Raw genomic sequence first — 442 nt, forward strand, 5'->3', positions numbered from 1 at the left:
CTGTTTCTATGCATGAAACACCACGTAGATTTCAGTTGTTGTTTGTTAGCAGTGCTTAGCCGTAGCAACGAGGCGAGTAACATGGCATTTTGTGTTTTTAGTTTAAGTTACTTACTTACAACTGACCCTTTGTGGGCCACCATAATACTCATGTGGCTCTAAGTAAAAAATGCGTTTCACTTTCCTGATGTAGACGTAGACACTCAAAAAAAACTTGAGTTCATCTAAGTTAACAGTCAACATTTTTAGCCAATGCTTTCAGACAGTGTTAAATAATGCCAAAGTACTGTAATTTAAGAAGAATTATGCCATTCGATTCCCAGTTTGGTGAAAGATAACTATGGAAGCGATTGTGTTCCATAATCCTAATTAAAATGGATTAATAGAAATGCTGTTTCATTTTCAACATGTACCTGATTTTTTTGACTCATAAGTAAAATTA

The sequence above is a fragment of the Austrofundulus limnaeus genome, unplaced genomic scaffold, assembly GCF_001266775.1.
Source record: "Austrofundulus limnaeus strain Quisiro unplaced genomic scaffold, Austrofundulus_limnaeus-1.0 Scaffold1221, whole genome shotgun sequence".
Classification (NCBI taxonomy): domain Eukaryota; kingdom Metazoa; phylum Chordata; class Actinopteri; order Cyprinodontiformes; family Rivulidae; genus Austrofundulus; species Austrofundulus limnaeus.